The sequence below is a fragment of the Lemur catta genome, chromosome 11 (assembly GCF_020740605.2).
Source record: "Lemur catta isolate mLemCat1 chromosome 11, mLemCat1.pri, whole genome shotgun sequence".
NCBI classification, from domain to species: domain Eukaryota; kingdom Metazoa; phylum Chordata; class Mammalia; order Primates; family Lemuridae; genus Lemur; species Lemur catta.
In genome coordinates, this window is record NC_059138.1 from 73187361 (window position 1) to 73209806 (window position 22446).

The following is a 22446-nucleotide window of genomic DNA, read 5'->3' on the forward strand; positions in this document are numbered from 1 at the left end:
CTTAGGTCCTTAAAGGGCTCTGGCAGCTGAGAGAGAGAATGAAAAAGGGGAAAGACACCACCAAAGGCAGTGGGGTGTGCTGACGGACAAATTCTTTATCTTTAGTTTGCAGTAAGAAAAGAACCACATAAATCTCTGCAATGGAGGCACTGGAGTATGAATTAGCCAGGGACAGCCTTCTAGTCTAATGTGGCAAGGTTCTATGGACCCTACTGTACTATTTCCAGGAGTCTCTCCATCCCCCATCTGGATGTGCAGCCACTTCTGGATCCATTGGCAGATGGGCCAGACACCGTGCCTTGTCTAAGCAACAGATATTTCTCTCTTCTTCTGTGGAAACAAAACTCCAACTTATGTTCAGGTTGTTGGCAGAGATCCCTTGATTTCAGGAAAGGTAGGCCCCCACCTCAGCAGCAAGGGATGAGCTGAAATTGGTCTAAACCAGTCATAGTAATCTCCTTCCTTTCTTCAGGGATTGGCCAAAGAGTGGGCATATGAGCCAATCCTAGCTAATAAGACACAGGGGAAGTCCACTAGGGAAGGCTCTCTTCTTAAATAACATAAGACTACACAAGGAGAAAGTCTCCACCTGTCTTCCTTCCTGTCCTGAACACGAATATGGTGACTGGAGCCACAGCAGCTATATTCTGGCCAGGAAAACAACAAAGAAGTTGGCCCTGAAATCATTTGATAACTGAACCAACTCAGGCAACTGCCTACCTCCAGAGTTCGTGTTATATAAGAAATATGAAGCCCATTTGTTTAGGCCTCTACAGATGAGTTTTCTATTTCTTACTGTCAAATGCATTCTGATAGAGTGCTTTGTCTGCTTATTTCTTACCTCTACCTGAACCATCTGAGAGATGGGACCCAAGTTATTTTTATAACTTTATTTGAACAAAGATTATAATAATCAACCACAAGAAACCAATCTATTGATCAGTTGGTCTAATGTAAAAGGAAACAGTCATATCCTATAATAAGTATTTTGTTTCCAATTGGTTTATAAGTTGAAAACACAGGTTAAGCAGAAAGGTAAAATATCAAATACGGTCTCTCACCTACTTGCTTCTCATCTGTCCCTCTGCTGCATTTAGTTCAAAGAGACATAAAGTGTCATTACTCCACCATTTTTGACAGAGCCACATTTGTAATGCAAAATGTATGTGGAAGTTTTGTAACTATTGGGTCCCTTGAGCAGGAGAGGGATAAGCCGATTGTATGTCCTTGGTCTCTTCTCTTTCTGTGTCACCTGCTACCAAACTAAGTTGATGCCAGTTGCCACAAGCAATAATTGTCATTATTATTTTAATGCCTGACATATGAATATGCTTGACAGTATTTCAGAGAGCTTTTATATCAGTTCTCCCTGAAGGCTCACAACTCTGCCACTTAGCAGCCATATCACCCCGTAAAAAATTACTGCAGAAACCCTGAGGGAGTAAATCCTCATTTTAGAAGAGAGGTGTCATTTTCCTTCTCCCCTAAGTTTAGCTTTGCTACAGGTACAAAAGACCTCCTACTATATACTCAGTACCAATCCATTCTCAAACCAATCATGACCCGATATCTATAGCAAAGTAAAATATCACATGCCTGCAAATGGCCCTCTGGTCCTTTATCCTAGTTTGAGTATTTTTCCCTTCTGATTAGGCTTCTGCTATGGTTTTCTGATGTGATATTGGAATCCCTTGTTGGAAGAAGAATTCCTTTAAAATCTTGGACCTGTTTCACTCTCTAGCCTTTGCCAATTTCTTATGCCCACAGATCAAATTTATGTTCTGAACTGGATTGATCCTCCACTAGAATATAAGTAATATGAAGCCAGAGAATTGGCTGCTATTTTACTGAGTTATCCCTAGCACATAAAACAGATTCTGGTTGGTTCACAGCAAGTGCTTGAAAAATATTTGTTGAACAAATGAATGACTCTGTGAATTGTCTCTAACTGGAGGTTTCTGCTACTGGGTCCTAATTACCAGATCAAACCCCTTGGATACTGTACTAACATTCACCTAAGCCCATTTGTAATTGCCTTACCTCTTCAAAGGACACATTGTGGACCACTGGACACCCCCTTACCACAGGCCTCCTATTTCCACCTTCTTTCATTTCCCTACTGGTTCATGCAGGTGAAATCTCAGGATGCTGAGCTTTCAGTTGGGCTTGCCTAAAATACACCTTGATAAATGAAACTTTAGAGAGATTATAACACCATAAAAGAGCAGGAGGCCTCAAAAATATAGAATACTGAAAATATACCTTGTGTCTTTCATTTATCCAGATGGCCAATAAGCAGATGAAAAGATGATCAACTATATTAGCTATCAGGGAAATGCAATTCAAGACCACAAGGAGACCACTTTACACTCACTAGGATGGCTATAATCTAAAAAGATCAATAACGACCAGTGTTGATGAGGAAGTGGAGATATTAGAACGCTTATACATTGTTGATAGGAATGTAAAATGGTGTAGCCACTTTGGACAATGGCTTGGCAGTTCCTCAACATGTTAAACATAGAGTTACCATATGACCCAGCAATTCCACTTCTAGGTATATGTTCAAGAGACATGAAAACATATGTCCATGCAAAACCTGTACACAAATGTTCTCAGCAGCATTATTCATAATGGACAAAAAGTGAAAAAAATGACCATCAACTGATGAATGGATAAATAAAATGTGGTATATTCATAAATGAAATGTTATTGGGCACTAAGAAGGAATTAAGTACTGATTCATACTACAACATGAATGAACCTTGAAAACATTTTGCCAAGTGAAAAAAGTCAGACACAAAAGACCACAGCTTGTATAATTCCATTTTTGTGAAATGTCCAGAATAAGAAAATCCATAGAAACAGAAAGTAAATTAGGGACTGAGGGGAAGAAAAATGGGGAACGACTGCTAATCAGTACAAGGTTTCATTCTGGGGTGACAAAAATGTTCTAAAACTAGAAATTGGTAATAGTTGCACAACTATGAATATAATAAAAACCACTAATTGTACACTCTAAAAGGATGAATTTTATGGTATGTGAATTATATCTTAACAAAGCTGTTACCAAAAAAAAAAGAAAAGAAAAAAAACTCTCTTTTTACGTTTCTTGGGCTAGGAGATTTATATGAGTTGAGACTGAAATGAAAACTTTGGTCTTCTGCTTCCTTCTCTCTGTTTCTTTCCTTCCTTCCCACTATTCCTCCCAATCATTCTGTCACTGTTGCCCCCCAGGCACTCACCTGCTCCATCAGCCCCCAGAAACAGTAACAGGTGTACAGGCAACAGAAAATCACTGTATCATGCTCCTACTACTGCAGCCCAATAAATTCAAGGACAAACTCTGCCCTGGCTTTGTCTAGGACAGCATTCTTCTCATAAATTACAATGATGCAAATAGAAATATAAATTTTTTTCACCCTCTTTATGAACTAAAACAAAACACACAAAAAATTCATTTGAGTGTTAATATATTCTTAAAGATAATGAAAATCTGAATTACAAATTTTTTACTTCTCACCATTTAAAACACATTGTATTTTCTTTTCCTCTTATTTCTGAGCAATGAAAATTCCTTTGTTATAAAATATAAAAAATGCAATGTTCCTTGGATATTATAACTTTCAGAACCACTATAGACTCCATCTTTGTTTTCAACAATTAATCCTCAGTCTAAAAGGGGAAAACAGGATAATACCTCATTTAAATGATCCATGGAACGGAATTTGTACAGAATAGCAGACAACTCTCACAACTCTATCATTCAGAACTTGCAGAATTTTAAAAAGAATACTTCAGAAACAAATATATCAATATTTTGAAAGCAAATTTTTCTGCCTCTCCTGGGCTTCAGGAATGCATATATCTGTTGTTGAGCCTACATGCCAGGCACGATGCTGGTATATCACATATGTTTTTTTATTCTTATTGCAATTCTCTCTGTCAACTCAGGAAACTTCCAGTTTGAGACAATGATCAAGAGTGGAGAAAAAGTGTGGAAGTCAACTGAGAAATTGAGTTAGGGGTGCCTGTTCCAAAATACCTCTTCTGGTTTGTTACTGTGCCTGAAATTCCACCATTAAACCCCACCATTAGATTTGAAGTTTCTTCTGTCTGGTTTTAGAAGGTGACTCCTTCTTAATCATAATCAAACATGACCACAGTCTCACAGATTCTGGGAGCTCAGACCTAAAAGAAGTGTGGTGAGGGTGGGCAACAGAGGACAGAGAACCCAATGCCTAATTCAGCAATTTGGTCCAAGAGGCTGTTGCCATCTGAAGATCATTGGTTACAACTTTTATTTCTTAGAAGGCCTTGGCAGGTCTGCACTCTATAAGAACAGAGTGCCTGGGGGGCAACAATGACAGAGTGATTGGGAGGAATAGTGGGAAGGAAGGAAGGAAACAGAGAGGAGGAAGCAGAAGACCCAAGTTTCTGATTTCTTGGTAGGTTCATCTCCTACCTGCTCTTTCACTGGCTTCTGATAAAAGATTGTTTTCTTAAAATTCTATCCATCCCCTACTAAGGCTGAGAAAGTTTAAGTGATTTGCCCAGTATGACAGAGTAAGTGGTAGAACCAGGATTTGAACCCTTACATAGTTGGTGTTCTCGAGTACTACTCAGCATTTTTTCCCATTATACTAATACAATTTCAGGCACAGTTAGGAAATAACAAAAAAATGTTTATTTTAGGTACCCCCAACCACTTACTTTACTTTCCAAATACCACTTCCCTAAAGCCTTTTCAAACCTGACTTTCAAATGCTTTATTAATACTAGCAGGAAAAATGACTAAATGGCTGGCTTTCTCAGAATATCTTCAGTTTAATAAAAATTAATAATTTAAACTAAACAATGAAGATTTAACCTTACATTTTCATGCATTATGGAGAATAGAGGTTAGTTCCAAGTATGACTAAAGCAGATTTAGAAGAAATATCATAAACTTGGAAAATATGAAAGGGCCTTCAGCAAACTGAAACATGTTTTCAGCATTTTATTACTATAAATAGAACTGTGGCTCAAAGAGGATTTTTTCCAAGCTATTAATTTAAATCAGCAAATGAATGGTTTCAAGTTCCCATAAAGCAGGCCATCTGATGAGATATTTTATCAACAAATATGAAAACAACATTGCTATGATGCTTCAAAAGGGAAGATTAAAATAAAGGTTGCTAGCTGAAAGTCCTTTATTCTTGATTTAAAGAACAGAGAGAGGGGAAAAAGCCCTGCTTTTTAAATTCTTCTCAGTCTAGTTTCCCTGACAAACCTGTTTGATGGGCATCAGGGACCTGAAGCAGAGCTTCCAGGGAAAAAGTAGTCATCACTCATGCTTCATTGGATTTCTATGACAGAATGATCACATTCTGTAGAATCTGGCATAAGCACATCATTATTAAGCCTTGCTTTAGCATTTCTTAACTCATCACGGAAGCTGCGGTCCTTGGTGGCTCCTCTCTGCTGGCACTGTTTGTAGTTATTTGACCTTTTCTCAGTGGATAATCCACACAAAAAGCCCTAATTACTTCCCCAGCTTTGACCAGCCAGCAGTGTGAATAATCAATGACACTCATTTAGGTATTGCACAATCAGATGCTTATGGTGTTTAAAGAACATTTTTCCATTGACCTGCCACAGCTGTAGGACAATTACAAGCAGGAAAGCTGCTGTTGTAATCACAAGATGAGCAGGTGACCTTGTAGGTTTAAAGTTGATGACTGGGGCCTTGACTGGGGCATAGTCATGATACAGAACATATTTTGGGAGAGAAAGGAGGCTTCATTGTATACTAATGTGACATGCTCAGCCCCAAGAGCAATGTTCTGAAATATTGACAAATCACAAGACTCATATTGGCAGGTAAAATTCAGTATTTTTATCTATGGCTTCAGCTACTTCTTCCCACTGTACATAAAATAGTAAATAAATAAGTTAGAAAAAAAATAAACTCTAGCCACATCTCTTTCTAAACTTTTGCTTAAGGTAAATATGAAGATAAAATTGAGATAAGGTTTCCTATCTAGATATTTAAAGATTTCCAGGATGTTAAATTTTTTTAACGTATTCAAATAGTAATAAATCCTTATGAACTCTCAGGCCAACTTTCCCCACAGAGACCACTATTAAAAAGATGTGATGTCTGTGATTCTTTGAAATTATGACTAATTACCAAGTTACATATAAAGCTGAACTATAACATTAGTTGTAGGAAAATGAAATATGACAACATTTCCAAGAGTGTGTTCCTGGGAACACTACTAGTCTGTTGAAAATCCTTTGGAAGCAAGGATTCATCATCTAAAAAGTTTGGGAAATGCAGCATGCTATAGTCTCTTCATGGAGATTTACCATTCCCATTAGCATATTAAAGGTCAGGAATGTGTTTCTCAAAACAATTTTGGGAAATGCTAGTATATAGGCTTTTTTTTTTCTTGTTACCATCTTACATGAAAATTGAATTTGTAAATATTGGATCTTGTCTCAGAATGTGAAATAAGTAGATTTTCTACTTTACTTTTGAACTCCTTTAAAATTTTCATAAAGTTTTTTATTTTTTAAAAGGAACACAAAGGGGAGTAAAAACAAGAAAGAAAACAAATTGGTAGAACAATGAAACAGTTATGTTCCTGGCAGAAAAGATGAAGGAAAAGAAGTATCTTAAATTGGGGCAGAGCAGAGGAGAGTTTTGAAGTAGAAAAAGTCCCAGATAAAAGAAAAGGAAGGGAAGGTGGGAGATAATGGCACATGTCGCCCTCTCCTTTTCCAAATTGAAGGCTGTCCTGATTTAATCTGGCAAAAGAAGGCAAACCAGTTCATCAGCATGCAATTGATGATTTACCCAGCTTGCTGTCAGCGACAGCTCTGTCTAAAGACACAGTAGAGAATGAGGAAAAACAGGCAAACCCCAGTGAGTAAGTCAAGAAGGCAAATCACTAAAACACACACACACACAGTAAAAAGATTGCATATTTGATGGTGTGATCTTGATTAATCTCAAGATAGTTGAAGCTTTCATGTTTAGGGGTCCTGAGATGTGTAACCCAATTTTTTACTGATACTAGCAGAATCCAATTCATAATATTTGTAGTGAATGAGCTGTTTTTTAAACATCACTTTTAACTTCAGAAGGCATCATTGTGTTTTCCTTTAGTGTAAGCCATGCTCGGGTGATATTTATGATTCCTTCCTTGCAAATGTTTATTGCTTTGTTGGAAGCTGAGGCCTATATTTTTCTGGGTTCTATAGCTCCCCAGGATGAGGGTGGATCTTACCCCTTATTCTGCAGCACTCTCTTTAAAGGACCCAATAACTCCGTACAACTGGTTACAGCTTATAATGTGCCTGGAAATTTTTTGCACTTTTGGAATTTACTGATTTCCTCCAGAAACATGCATTCTTATATGTTGCCAAACTATAAAGGATATGAGGTTATTATTAAGGTCAGTAGTGACAAGCAGTTAGAAACATAAGGGGTAGAGTGTTGGGAGGCATAGGAAGCAGCATCAGAACATTTACCCACGCATATTACTAAGTAATTTCTTCTGCCATTCTGACAGACTCAGTCTTGTAATTAAAGGCATACCAGTGAGTGTGGCAAGACAGTGTGTAGAATACATTTTCAGAATTTCTACCCCTAGTCACACATTTTACTTCCTCCAACCCTATCATGGATGTGTATGGCCTTTATATAATTGGTAACACTGTAGATCCTATTCTAAACCTATGCAAGAAATTTCTAGAAGAATAAACTGAGAAGAAAAGGGTTGGGGGCAAACATCAGGGGGTAAAATATATTAATATCTGGCTTCATATTGAACTCTTGAATACTAAGAATGTGAGATTTTGAGACCTGGTATATGGGATATATACTATGTACAGCCAAAATCATTTTTAATGCTTTATGGATGAGGAAACTAAAGCACAGAAAAGTTAAATGACTTTGCAAAGATCACGAAGGAAAATAATAAAATAGTTATAAATGAAACACTTAGAGTTTATCATCTGAACCCTATTTATGTATAAAAATTATGTGTAAAAATTATTCTTAGCCACATTGATTCAGTCAAAAAAGATTCTTCATTTAAAATATCCAAAATTCCAACTCATAATCAAAACCAGCAAGATGGTCATGTTGAAAATATTTGCCCTGCGGTTGTGTCTACTTATGGTTGCACATATGAATCTGCTGGGCATTACTGGAAAATCTGGAGAAAGGACACCTAATTTTCTTGTTTCTTTGTTGATTAAACTGCTGTATACAAGAAAGCAGTTTCTACATTCAGGGTGGGTTCCTGCATGATTGGGAAACCAATTCAAAGGAATGCTTAAACTTGCAGCAACTTAGCAACTCATTGTTAATATTTTCAATAAAACATTCAAAGCTTTCTTGATATAAACATAATTTTCTTTTCCTAATCAGTCAGCATATCCGAACATTAAAGCTTGTTTGGTTTTCTCAGAGTTTTGGTTGGTTGTTTGCTCTGGAGAATTTGGCCTCTTTTATAAAGTTAATAGGGTTTGGGAAAGGTGCCGTAAGAAAGCTTCTAATGATACAATGAATTTGTTTACCAAGCATCTCCAGGAAAAGATTTTGGTAAGTCACTTGAGTATTTTATCCACAGGAAACCAAAAATACGAATATCAGAAATATATTCTTGCACACTTGATAAATGCCAAAAATTGGACTGGTTAAACTATACAAAATAGTCAACATTGTTCTGCGTGAAAATGTATTCCAAATTCCAATTTAGCTTGCCAGGAATAAATTCTCTGCTCAATCCCTTGGCTAAGAATCTCATGACCCAATAAGGCAGCTTTCTCATCAAGAAGTAGATATTCTTTTATGTTTGTTTGTTTGTTTGTTTGTTTGAGACAGAGTCTCACTCTGTTGCCCTGGCTAGAGTGCAGTGGCACAATCTAGCTCACTGCAACCTCCAACTCCTGGGCTCAAGTGATCCTCCTGCCTCAGCCTCTGGGGTGGCTGGGACTACAGGTGTGGCCACTGCACCTGGATAATTTTTTCTATTTTTAGTAGAGACTGGTCTCACTCTTGCTCAGGCTGGTCTCGAACTCCTGACCTCAAGCAATCCTCCTGCCTCAACCTCCCAGGGCGTTAGGATTAGAAGTGTGAGCCACTGCACCCAGCTGAGGCAGATATTCTTAACAGTCAATAACCTAATACCAAATTTGAAAATAGGAAGGAAAGTCTTCTGACCACATACTCCCCTGAGATGATCCAAACTGTGATAGAAGAGTGGTCTAGGGACAACTTTCCATGCACTCCTGTGTACGAGTAGTTAGAACTAAACAGTCCTTACTCTTAAGAGTACATGGCAGCCCTGCCCCAGTGGTCACATTCTAGCTTTCTCTTTACTACAACATTCTAACAGACATCAGCCAGTTAATCATTTTCTAGGGATGTTTCTGGGGCTGGAAGTTGTAGTAGAATTAGGCAATTTGGGAACATCTTTAAGATTATCTAGACCAGAGGTACCCAAACTTTCCCAGGTCATAGCACCTTGAATGCCTTAGTAATTTTTTCATAATACCCCTAGGCCAAAGCAACAACTAATGGGCTCATTTATTAAGTAGTTAGTTACAAACACTTAACAAATGTTTGTGTCCTAACAACTTGGGAGCTGGTTTTAAAACACATATATACAAATTAAAAGAAAGATTTTTTTACTTAATTCTTAACCACAATTAATTCTTAATGGGATATGTACACCTGTTCAGCACTGCTCATCTCAAACCTTGGAATCAAATTGGACACCACTACCCTCCTTTCTTGTTCTACATTGATTTTCATGTAGTACTTGCTTTTTATCACAACAGAAAAAATCCCAGCTTTACAAAGAGATAGCATCAAAAGAAATGTAGAGTGAACTAGTGTTGTGACCTATCTCAAGCTATTAGGTTTGTGCAAAAGTAATTGCGGGTTCAGACCATGAATTTTAAATCATTATAACTAGGCTCAAACATATCTTTATTATTCAAAATAGAAGCTATTACAATCAACACATTTTTGCCAACGAGAAATAAGTTTGTTTATTCCTATATCATAAAAATCCATGCTTCAGGATCTTGACAAACTCTTGGAAAACATTTTCTGCATCCTGCTGGTTGTGGAAGTGTTTTCCCTGCAAAAAGTTGTCAAGATGCTTGAAGAAGTGGTAGTTGGTTGGTGAGAGGTCAGGTGAGCATGGCAGATGAGGCAAAACTTCGAAGCCCAATTGGTTCAACCTTTGAAGTGTTGGTTCTGTGACCTGTGCTTGGGCATTGTCATAGAGAAGAATTGAGCCCTTTCTGTTGCCCAGTGCCAGCTGTAGGCGTTGCAGTTTTCAGTGCATCTCATTGATTTGTTGAGCATACTTCTCAGGTGTAATGGTTTCAACGGGATTCAGAAAGCTATTGGGGATCAGACCAGCAACGATCTTTCTTTGGTGCAAGTTTGGCTCTGGCAAGTGCTTTGGAGATTCTACTTGGTCCAACCACTGAGCTGGCCATGGCTGGTTGTCGTATAAAATCCACTTTTTGTCACACATCATAATCAAATGGAGAAATGGTTGCTTCTTGTTGTTTACAATAGGAGAAGATGACACTTCAAAATAACGATTTTTTTTTTTTTTTTAATTTTCGGTCAGCTCATGAGGCACCACTTACAGAGCTTTTTCACCTTTCCAATTTGCTTCAAATGCCTAACAACCATTGAGTTTTTCAGCAACATCTCATGTAATTGTAAGAGGATCAGTTTCCATGATTGCTCTCAATTATTCATCGTCAACTTCCAATGGCCAGCCACTGCACTCCTCATCTTCAAGGGTCTCAGCTCCTTTGCAAAACTTCTTGAACCACCACTGTGCTGTACTTTCATTTGCAGTTCCTGGGCCAAATGCACTGTTGATGTTGCAAGTTGTCTCCACTGCTTTAAGACCCATTTTGAACTGGAATAAGAAAATTGCTCAAATTTGCTTTTTGTCTGACATCATTTCCATAGTCTAAAATAAATATAAACAGCAAGTAATAAGTCATTAGCAAAAAAAATCATAAATCAAGAAATGCACATTAAAATGATGTATAACATAACCACATTTATTTAAGAATGTATTCCAACATCAAATGTCAAATGTCAACAATGCTAAAACTGCAATTACTTTTGCATCAACCTAAATATTATTTTGCCTGGTGTCTGAGAGATGTCAAGTATCACTCTATTTCCCTTGAAAATTTATAATATCCTGCAACACCCCTGTGAGTTCACTGCAGCACCCCAAGGCATCTTTGTCCACAATTTGGAAACTATTTGAGTCTGGAGTATCCCATTTCATGAATAAGAAAAGTAAGACCAAGAATAGTTAAGAATTTTTCCAAGATTATCTAGCTCATTATAAGCTAAGTCAAAACAAGAAGCTGTGTTTAAAATACTAAGAATTTAGCCCATGTTCCTAAATTTAACTAGGTCCCATAGATCTTGATTTTGCAAAGTAAACCTATGTATATGAAACTAGCCTCACTTCCCCAGGCATTTCTGTCTTTGCATTCACCACTAGATGGTCCTCAACATATTGATTAAAAAACAAACAAAAAAACCAAAAACCAACCAAACAAACAAACAAACAAAACAAGGCACAAAGAGACAAAGAACCTGCCTAAGAGCACAGAATTAATTATAGAACCAAGAGTGGCACCCCATCTTCAGATCTTCCGTCCAGGCTTTCTTCATCACATCCTTCCCTCCCTTATCTGGAGTCCCTCTTCATCTTCTCCTCAAACTCTATTTTCTTTCTCCTTGTTTCTCTTCTTTTTGTTCTTTAGTTCATTCTACTTCCAGGAACCACATGTCTTTACTGGACTCAGTTCCTACATACAAGATCTTAGACACTATGGTAGAAGCTGCTATTTATCTCCCAGTATTCATTCCCTCCTTCTTCCTTGTAAAAGAATGCTCAATTTTTTTTTTTGAGCTGTTTACAATAGAAGTTACCTTTTCCAGACTCCTTTGCAACTAGATATAGCCATATCACTAATTTATGGCCAATGGGAAAGTAGAAGTAATGTAAGCAATTTCTGGAAAGTGTCCTCAAAGAGAAGAGATATGCCCTTTTCCACCTTCCTTCTACCTTCTGGCTGAAATGAGAATATGATGACTGGAGTTCAAGTAGCCATCTTGGACAACAAGGAGGAAGTCACAAGTTCAGGATGGTGGGGCAACAATATAGAAGGAGATTGGTTCCTGTTGATCTTAGGCCTCTTTACAAACCCTGGTCTGCTTACCTCTGGATTTCATTTATATAAGAAAGAAATACATTTGTGTATTATTGAAGGCACTGTTATTTGAAGGTTTTTGTCAATACCAACTAAACCTAGTAGTATACTAGTAAGTACAGACTATCTTCATAACACTATAACAACACATAATGTGCTTTAGAACAATATCCATAGATTTCCCCTATTATTCATTTAAAATATGTAAAACTTTAGGACACATAACTGCAGGTACCCATCAGACGTATATGAAAACAAACTCACTAGTACCCCCTTGAAGATTAAACTATTTTTTCACACTCTATTCCTTGCACAGAGAAAAATTTTACAAAGCAAGTGATATTTGACTAAAATATATAAAGAAGTTATGTTTTCATAAGGGGGGAAATTCTCAGATAAAATTATCCCAGTTTAAAGTGACAAATTGAACACTTTGATTTATCTCCATTCTCTCCCCCATCTCTACTAATGACAGAAGAGAGTTTTAAAAATATCAACCCATAGGAAGAACAACAATGAGAGGAAGAATGAAGTCACAAAATTTTGGAATCTGGAAAGCACATGAACAAGTAGTAAGAATACAAAAAGCTGAATCCTAAATTGGCTATAGGGATAGTCAAGGGGCAACCTGATTTGCTTAAAAAAAAAAAAAAAAAAAAAACTCCCCAAAGACATAGGAATTGACATCATAAATCACTCTGGAAGGGAAGAGGTTAATGTAGAGCTATTCTTTCCTCAATTCCATGCAGCTGGACAACTGTCCCTCCCCATCTCAGTAGAAGACAAGAATTTTATTCTCTGGAGACAGTAAAATATGGCGATTTAGAACTGGAAGAACCCAAACAAAAATGAGATAGAAATATCATACTAAAAATAGGGAGGTTAAATGAAAGTTTACACACTGAACTTTAAAACCCCAGCCCTCTTACGCTATCCCACTCCAAGAATGCTGGCAGCCAGATTTATATGTTCTAAGTAGGAGTCATATGATTCTCTTTTGGAGATTATAACCAGCCCAAGATAACAGACATAAAGATTCTGATAGTGGGGTGTTTCCCTACAAATAGCCCACAGAGATCAACCCACAGTAAAGCTCAAAGTCAACAAGCTCTATACACATGTTCAGAGCTTACAATCACCTTTTCAATTCCACCATTCTTAACCACAAACAGCCAAGACATGTGGAAAAAATCTCTAATATGAAAGCCAACTACAAAACACGTGAAGAGAAAAAAGCAACTTGGAGGAAATAGAAACTATGCATAGAGAAGAAAACTTTCAAAACACAAATAGACCTCAGAAAGATATGAGAAGGTATTACACCCATGAAAGAACAGGATGCTTAAGAAAAAAAAATGGAGAACAAGAAAGATCTCTTGGAAATTCTCTTGGAAAATTCATAGAGGGATTGAGGTCATCTCCAAGAAAAGACAGGAAAAAAAAAAACCCACATAGATTTTCTTAAAAAAAAAATTGGTGGGAGAAGATGAAAAAGGAAGAAGAGCAATTCAGGACATCCAAAATCTGCTAACAGGAGTTCCAAAAAGAGATTGGAAGAAATCAATAAAGAAATAAATCAAGAAGATTTCTCACCACAGGAGGACACAAGTTTCTAGAATGAAAAGATCTATGGAATATCCAGCACAATGGATAAAAATATACCCATACCTCTACTTAAAAAACAAACAAAAATCACTATGAATTTTCAGAGCCCAAGGGCAAAAAAAATTTTTTTAAGATTTTATATTTTTTTAAATGCACAGATTGAGAATGGTATCAGACTTCTCAATAATAATAATAGAAGTTAGCAGACAATGGAGAAATGCCTTCAAAATTATAAATTTTATAAATTAAATGTGAAGATAGAATAAGGGATTTCAGTCATTTAAGATCTCAAAAATTTTTCAGGCAGCTGTTAGAAGATACGATCTATCAAAATAAGAATGTGAAGTGGGAAAAAGACATGATATCCAAAAAACCAAGGGATACAACACAAAAGAGAAGCAAAGTGAATTCCTTGAAGCAGGCGTCAGCAAACTATAGCCCACAGCCCAAATTCAGCCTGACACCTGTTTTTATATGGTCCAAGAACAAAGATGGTTTTCACATTTTTAAGTGGTTTTTAAAATTAAAAAAAGACTATTTCATGACATAACAACTCCATGAAATTCAAATTTCAGTGTCCATAAATAAAGTTCTATTGGAACATAGTCATGCTTATTTACATATCATCTGCAGCTGCTTTCATGCTGTAACAGCAAAGGTAAATAGATGCAACTGAGACCATATGACCTGAAAAGTCTAAAATATTATGTGGCTCTTTACAGAAAAATTTTGCCTTGTCCCAAAGGATGATAAAGGAAGATCCCAGAATAATAGCTATGCAGCAAGCCTAGAGAGCAACGAGTCCAAACTAATTAATAGAACAAATCAGATAGAATCCCTGAAATGTTTGAATGTACTAAAAGAAGATTTGTATAACTTGGGAAGGATTTGGGGATAAATTGTTTTTAACTACATAGAAAATTAAAATAAATGAATAAAAAACAAGAGCATTGTTAAAATAAATTATTTTTAAAAAGTGGTACAGAAAGAAAAATTATTATAGTATACTACATGGTTCAGCTGTGATAACATTTATGTATTCATAATAATGTAAGTACTGAATATTAAATGAGACAAAATTATAATAGAGTAATTATATGAGGAGAGTGGGGAAACTAGAAATGTACCAGGCAGTAATGAGAATACTGGTGGCAACAAGAGTAAAAGAAAGATGAACTCTTATTTTTCCACAATCAATAGACAGTGCCTGAAAATAAAAAGTCAAGAAATATTAGCACAAGATTTAGTGACACAGAGTCAAATACCAAGAGAAACAGCTGAAAGAGTTAGAAGTAGTTTCTTTAGTGATTAGAAAATGGGGTTAGGGTAGAGGAAAAGAAGGGACAGGTTGAGCCTGCTACTTATCAAAGTAAGACTTGTAAACAATTTAATGTTTCAGACTATGTGTATGTATAACCTTGAAGCAAATAAAAACTAAATTTGATATTAACTCAAAAAAATTTTTCACATTCATTTCTGATTGTTTGGCTTGCTTTAACGGGTAAATTTTCCAAATGATGTTTATAAACACACCTGATTTGAGAATTTTAAACCCAGAGTTGTAAGTAATTAAAAAATAAACATCAAGTTGGTAAGTACAAGTGAAGGGTTAAAAACTGGTTATTTTTTAAGTACTCAAAATTCCTTTAATTTGTTCTACTCTGTTTAGATCATTACTACTGAGAAGAACTTATCTAAATACTAACCACTTCTCTGGATCACCTAAAACTACTTAAAAGATTTAATGGAAGGGTGTTTATATTATGGAATGCAACATGGTAAGATAATTAATGTAAGAATAAGCTATCATATTAAGTAGGTTATCCAAAGAAGGGCATGTACTACAGTAAGTACTCTGGGTTCTAGCTTAAAAATATAAACAAATGTAAAATGAACACATTACTTTTATAGTTATAAATAAACAACAATAAAAATATTGCTTTAATTGGACATCTAGTACATCCCAAAATTTGTTTTTCTATAATATCTTTCAAAATCACTCAAACATGGCACACATTTTCTTAAATGTCCTAGATTTTATATGAATTGCACATAGGGCTTTTATTTGAGGATTTATACTGATATTTGGCAACCAATTTAAAACTGGCTTAATTAGCAAGTTTATTCCCTAACACACTTAGCTTAGTATTCTCATTGTTCAGTTTTAATACTCTTCACACAAATGATGGTCAGTTTGTGGCAACTAGCATTTTAGCCAGGGAAATGGTTTACAAACTATGCTCTTTTACATTCATTTCGCTAAAGAGAAAAAAATGTACTATTTAGTTTAATACTAACTCTATTTTAAATTGTTCCTTGAATTCGTTTACAAAATTAAATTCAAAAAATCAGAAGGGCTAGGTGTATTTACCTGCATCCCTAATTAGACTATAATGGCTTCTTATAAGAAGACTGCAGGCACTCTCCCTGTTCAGGGAATGTAACAGTTGTTTCTCAAATCACCCTCATGAGAGCATTACACAATTTTATGTGTTTATATTCTATTTCTGCTTTATATTGTTGTTATATTAGAGCTATGTAAGAGTGTGTTTTCTATCATTTCAAAGACCAGATAAAATAGTTTAACTACTACATCAAATTGGGGAATTGTACATATAAATTATCTGCTGCTGTCTGTAGATTATGTCTGTAAACTTTAAAAGCATTTTTCCCCCTGTAGAGAGAACACTCCCAATACCTTCTTTGGCTCACATATAAATTATCTTTTAAAGGACCAGGTGCAATGGGCAGAGTTGGCTGTCTTCCCAACCCAGGTTTGAGTTTTGATTTCTAAATGTACTTGTCTTGTTGAGTTAGGAATCACAGAAATGCAGAAATTAGGGTTTAAAGAGTTTAAAGACACCATGTCAAGAATTGTTTTCCTGTACCTTCTGCCTTAAGGGAGAGAAAGAAGTAGGGGAATGGCACTTTGGGATAAGTCATCTGAATTGAAATGAATTTAATTGCTTTTCTTGTTATCTCCCTGCCTGCACAGGTGGCTGTGAGAGTCCTGTCTGTCTCCACAGATGCATGTCAGTGTGAACATAAGAGGTACCTAGAATTTGTAAATCAGGTTAGACAACCAGGTAGCTCTCCAGCTTTGTTCCAGTTACAAGATTGAATACATTTCTATTGGAAGCATTTGTGTGACACAATTAGACGATTAATACCTAACAGGACACCAGTGCAAGTGTAGCCCACTCCTCCCAAACCAGTTTGGAGTCAACTCCTGAAAGTGTAGGTCCACACTGGCATGGAACTTTTGGGTAGAGTTGATACCCTCCATAATATTTCTTCATTTATATGATTTTGAACTCTGTCGGGTGTGCTCCAGAGTACTCTTGGGAGGACAAGAAATTTCTAACTAAGAAATGCCTAGCAAGGAGGCTGTGTTGGTATATCGCTCAAACAGAGAAAGTAAAACCACCCTTTCATTCTGGTTTTTGCGTTTACTATCATTATCACCTCTACATTCCTATGGCTGGCATGCTACAATCAAATGAGAAGACCCTCTGCTCTATATCTACTCTATTTAAGGAAGGCAGTGCAATCCCATGCATTTCTGATGGAATGTTCTCAGGTCTAACTTATAAAATGACTTAGAGCAGAATCTCTCAGAATACTATATTATCATTTACACACCAGTCAAGTTGCAAGTTAAAGAGAGACAGAGACCCTTTGCATTTGCTGTTCCCTGACCTTTAATGCTCTTCCTAAGGTCAGCTTCTCATTCCTCAGGTCTTTGTTTGAACGTCACCTTCTTAAGAAGATCTTTCACTACCATCCTTTCTAAAGTAGGTTCCCTCAGCCTCCATCACTAGTTATTGTCCATCACAGTACTTTATCTCCCCCATGAAAGCAGATTTTAATTATTACATTAAAATTAAAGAAATTTCTCAAGTTTCATATATACAGATTTGTGCAAATCCCATGGGAAACTCCAAAGAGGCACCATCTGCTTATTTAGTGTCATTTTTCTCAGTATTTAAAACATGCAAGGGAAGAAAGCACCAATTTAGTCCTAGGTATAAAAGAAACAGGATCAGGTTCATTTTCTGTTCCTCTTCCTTAGAGACAACTGCATTCATTTCTGATCATTTTAGTATCTGCTGTGGTTCAGTCAACTTCTCTAACAGTTGTGGAATGTGAAATGTCTACATAAGATTGTGGGAAACCTTTTTTTCTTTCTATCAGATGCAAACAAGGTGATATGTCCCTGCATGCTACTGTTGCTAAACTCGGAGCAAAGTAAAAGAAAAGACTCATTTAAATAATACATTTAAGATGCTTGCTGAGTGAAATGTCAAGGAGATTCATGTCTTGCCTTGTCCATCATCAGCCAATCAATGACACTTGAACCTGGGATGACCAGGTCAACTTGCTACCACTGCTACCAAGTGGGAGAGGGATTGCATAGGTCATCTCTCAGAATGACAATTACTACGTGGAGCTATGGTAATTCCACAAGCCCTGGTCATTGTCTTGCTTAGCAAGAGACTTCCTCTGTGCCCACAGCTAAATACCAGCTCACTCAGATCTTGACACAAGGGAAACAAAAAGGCCTTTGGGATATCAACTCCCTGGTGACCCAGGTCTGATCAGTTGAATTTCACTCTGCTTAAAACAAGTTTTTGAGGGGGGAAAAAAAGGATTATAGTAAATGAAGCCTTTGAGTGAACTGTTTTCTTTCTTTTGCATATAAATGAATATGAATATGAATACAGTCAATAGATAGGCTTCTGCCATCTCCTTCCCACACCCACCCATCCCAGTGACATTTATTTTGGGGGGTGGGGGTGTTACTCAGACTAGAATGTCGTCATAAGATATAAATCCATCATACTCCTGTTTGGGATCAATACTACATATTTACTGTTAATTTGTCATCCTTTCATATGTGTACTTGTTGTAACCTGTAATCTTTAAATTTACTCTGGAGATTTGGGGATTTCATCAAATCCCCAAGATCAAAAGCCTTAAAATTTTTGTTTGCATTTACATGCAAAGCTTACAAAGTTCTCAAGGGGGAAATGGTAGTAAGAGCATTCTTCAAACCCTTGTTAATTGTTAACTGTCAAAGCCTGACAGTGAAATCTCAGAGGTTTGTTTTAACAGGGGGAAAAAAACATGACATTAATTTTCAGTTTTCTTAAACTCAGTGGTGAACATGAACAATATTTTTCCTTATCAGCTCACTTAAAATATAAGTGTAAATGTTAGTCAACTCTAAAATTGCATATAAAAACATCAACTTGTTTTCTCTCTCTGAAAGACAGATGTAGAACCTGTCTTGAGGATCATAATTAAGGCAAACTAAGTGGGGAAACTGGTATTTTAGGCACATTATTTTAAATCGCTCAAGTCCTCAAAGAAACTTTCAGTAACAGCTGTTACTTTGATCATCCTAATACTGTTGAAAAATAATATATAAAATTAGACTACTGTATATCTCCCTAATTAGCAATGAGCTGAAAGATAGAGATATAAATCACATTTTTTAATCTGCCTGTCTTACTTCAGAATAACTTAATTAACAATGAAACCATCTGAAAAGACAATGTGAAACCAGCTCAATAAAAAGACTTACTATTCAGCATTTGAGATCACAAATTTAAGTATACTATAAAGTGTATGTATTTATGTTACTTTATACATTATTATTGTATTTCTATGAAATAAAAATAAATTAATCATTTATAAAAACAATCAACATTCACTTTAATTGGCTGATTTTCTAAATACCTATTTTTTAAAACCTTATTCGTATGATAAAAGATGAGAATTATTATATGAATACCTCTCAAAAAAACTCAGGCTTTTTATTAAGTCTAGTATTAGGGTTCACATTTGGTCTACACCCCCAGTAATGGTCCTAGATAAGAAGACATTCTCTGTATGCACAGGCTTCAGAACTGGCAGGATTTTCACAGTAACTGATCATCTTCCACCTTAAAATATTCTATGATAATGATGGCTCTACCATTCTTTATCTGTACATTAAGCTATTTAAAAAATTAGTACTACCAAACAAAGGATAAAGATGATTTTTTTTTAAAAAAAGCAAATCTTTTTTGTTCTGGTTTGGTTTAGAATAGCATACCTAGAAATATTTACTTCCATTTAGGAGGTAATAAAAGGTGACACAGAATTTTGCCTAGTTTACTTTCTAGTATTTCCTGTATATAATAGGTACTGCATATTCTAACATTTCCCATTTTACATTTCCTGAAGAGATTGAATCAGTGCAATTTCATGCCTACAGATTTTTAGTCCCTAACATTCAATGACTAAATGATCAGTGACAACAGTTCTAAATTGTGCTTTTAGGAAGAATAACTGTCCAAAAGGAGCTCATTTAGCAGCTTACTTTCTGCGCAAACATTTATCATTTACTTTATTTTTTTTAAACTGTTTATTGCAATTAGTAGAAATATTTTTATCATTTCCGTTTGTTTTTCTCTGATTGCCCAGAGCGGTAACATTATTCTTGGAAATGCCAGTCAGGGGAAGGAGAGCACTTCCAGGAATATAACCACAATGAAGTGATTTGGCCTAAATACAGGCATTTTAATTGAGTGCATGTAGACACAGAACATTTCTTAAAAGCAGTGTGAATATTAGACTTCTCCAACTGCAATTTCAAATTAAGATGCTATTAAAATTTTCAGGCCAATCTCCTTTACCAGCTTTTCTATTTTAATCCTCTGTAGGATGAAGGGGTAGGAAGAAGTTGCATACAAACTCTAAAAATGCTAATAATTTTACCCCAGTTATTCTTTTCTTTTAGAATTTTCTGTAACCCATATACACTCTTCTCTGAGAAAAGGTAACTACATTGATTTAAATTTATGACAGGGATCATAAGAAAATATTTTTCAGCATTTTGGATTCTTCAGAGCCAATCAGGCACTAAATTTACTTCCGGTGGTTGTGAGGGGCAGCAATACAAAGGAAGACCCTCTTCTCTGTACCTCTACAGTTCAGTGATATTTTAGTTACAAAATATAATCTTGTATAAGATCTGAATCCCTGAAATTCAAATAAATTATGTGCAATTTAGCTTCAACATTAGCTGAATTTTAATGTGTTATATTCTTTGAAAATCAACTGTTGCTATAGAGCTACTCTCAATTATATGAATACTTTAAACACCAGAACACTATTTCCTAACTGCCTCTTAGAGTTAATGTTAGTAATAAAATGCTCCTTAAAAGTTTGGTATCCTGCAGGCAATTAAACTGACCGTGCTTCTCTCCTCAGGGGGGCCTGGTGTGCAATGGCAGCCTCTTTGGTAGTGTACGCAGCCTGTGGCTTGTATGGGTTGCTAGGACTTTGGAGACAGTCCCTTCCGATATATGTTCATGTGTCAGACCTTGTGCTGTTCCCAATCTACGCTCCAGACACATATGCATGGTGCCTTTGGAAAGCCCCAGGGCACTGTGGCCAGGTTTCACATTGGCCAAGTCATCATGTCCATTCGCACCAAACTGCAGAACAAGGAGCATGTGATTGAGGCCCTATGTAGGGCCAAGTTCAAGTTCCCTGGCCACCAGAAGATCCAGATCTCAAAGAAGTGGGGCTTTATCACATTTAATGTGGATGAATTTGAAGACATGGTGGCTGAGAAGTGGCTCTTCCCAGATGGCTGTGGGATCTAATTCATCCCTAATTCTGGCCCTCTGAACAAGTGGTGGGCTCTGCACTCATGAGGGCTTCCACTGTGCTGCCACCTCATTCTCTCCTGCCAATAATCCTACTTTCTGTCCAAAAAGATAAAAAATAAAAGTTTGGTAGTTTGTATTCCACTAAAATTCCTCTTTTCCACTATCGCTTTAATGTATTTCTTGAGATGCTGCATCCAATTGAGATTATCACTCTCCTTATACCAGAATGCCTGAGATTCTTCTCCAATTAGCCATAGAATTTATCAGAGACTTTTATATAGCTCCTGATTGCAAAGGCTCCAAATAGTATTAAATATCAAGCACACCAAAGTTTGGCTCACAGAAATACACCAAAGAGTAAGCAAATTAATCACTTTTACTATCCTAAGATAATAAAGGACAAAACAAATAGATTTTCCTTTCTATTTACCCTTGTTATCCCAGCTCTCTATTTTGAATGAATCCTTCAGCACACCACAAGTAAGGACAAAGTTGGGAGCTAAGAGCTATTGAGATCAAATCAAAGATTTTTTTTCTCCCTAATACCATTTTACATTGAAAACAATGTAAAATGATTCTTGTTCTGAGAATGAAGACTAACTAATCACCCAGAGAAAAGCTGTTTTGTTCCTATGTGTGCATCTGTAAGGGTGGAGGAGTGCTAGCAGGGATAAGGGAGGACAAAGACAAGAGGTCCTATAGTGGGGTGCTACCTAGCAACATATAATCTCAAGAACTCTTTGAGATGCCCTGCATTTTGTACTGTGTACACAATTTTGACAAGTTGCTCTGCATAACTGTCTCACAAGACTTAAATTATACACTAACTATAGATGTATTAGTTTTCTATTGCTGCTATAACAAATTACCACAAATTTAGTGCCTTAAAAAAACTGTTACGAACTGAATG

At 36.2% G+C, this 22446-nt stretch overlaps 1 pseudogene; it reads left to right on the top strand.

Moving 5' to 3' along the window:
* The first annotated feature begins 21095 nt into the window (after positions 1–21095).
* Positions 21096–21216, top strand: LOC123647871 (annotated as a pseudogene).
* The last annotated feature ends 1230 nt before the right edge of the window (positions 21217–22446 follow it).